Source organism: Calidris pugnax, unplaced genomic scaffold (assembly GCF_001431845.1).
Source record: "Calidris pugnax isolate Ruff unplaced genomic scaffold, ASM143184v1 scaffold285, whole genome shotgun sequence".
Classification (NCBI taxonomy): Eukaryota; Metazoa; Chordata; class Aves; order Charadriiformes; family Scolopacidae; genus Calidris; species Calidris pugnax.
Window position 1 is genome coordinate 413,495 of NW_015091000.1, and position 1,010 is coordinate 414,504.

A 1,010-nucleotide genomic window follows, 5' to 3' on the forward strand; every position below is an offset into this window, starting at 1 on the left:
GGGGCCAGGTATCCTGCCCCGGATGGCGTGTGCCCCCCCCCCAGCCATGTCCTTGTTCCTTGTCCCCAGTACCTGGAGCGGCGGTTCAGCAGGAGCGTCCGGCTCTGCGGGACCCTGCAGTACGTGGTGGCCACGGTGCGTGTCGGTGGTGCACGGGTGGGATGGGGATGGGGGGGAAGGTGGCACCCGGGAGGGGGCTTGGGGACAGGGGGGATGGTGGCACCCGGGAGGGGGCTTGGGTCCGGCCGTGCCTGCGTTGCCCCCAGCCCCCGGGGAAGCGTCCTCCATCCCGTGCTCGTGTTTTCCGTGGCTCAAAGCAAACAGCGCCCGGCGGGAGCCCTGTTTGGAATGAAAATTCCCCGTGTTTTCGCAGGGCCTGCGCTCTGTGCTGGGGCAACACTTCGTCCCCGACCCCCCCGTCACCCGCCCGGTGCCCGCGGTGCCGGTGGGACGGGGCGCTGACCCCCCAAACCTCTTCCCCCCACAGATGCTGTACACGGGGATCGTCATCTACGCCCCCGCCCTCATCCTCAACCAAGGTGTGGTGGGGGCTGCTCCCTGTCCTGTCCCCCTCCCCACCTTGGGGACATCTCAGCCCTGTGTCCCCCCCCCGATGTGCTGTGCGTCCCCTGGGGCTGTGCTCAGCACCTTCCCATCTCCTCCAGTGACTGGTCTGGACATCTGGGCATCCCTGCTCTCCACCGGAGTCATCTGCACCTTCTACACCACCATAGGGAGTGCGGGAGGTGGTGGGGGGGTCGAGGCGGGGGTCCTGGGGGGTCCCTGGTGTCCCCCCACCACTCAGCCGTGGCTCCGTGTGGCGCAGGGCGGGATGAAGGCTGTCATCTGGACGGACGTCTTCCAGGTGGTGGTGATGCTCTCCGGCTTCATCGCCATCATCATCCGGGGGGTGCTGTTGGTGGGGGGTCCCGCCAGGGTGCTGGGCATCGCCACCAACGGCTCCAGGGTCAACTTCGGAGAGTGAGTTCCCCCCCCACACTCCCCCGACC

The 1,010-nt window shown here is 68.3% G+C and overlaps 1 protein-coding gene across 1 annotated transcript in view; it reads left to right on the top strand.

Moving 5' to 3' along the window:
• SLC5A5 (solute carrier family 5 (sodium/iodide cotransporter), member 5) overlaps nucleotides 1-1,010 on the top strand; it is a 12,722-nt gene that overhangs the window by 8,156 nt on the left and 3,556 nt on the right. The window lies entirely within an intron of this gene.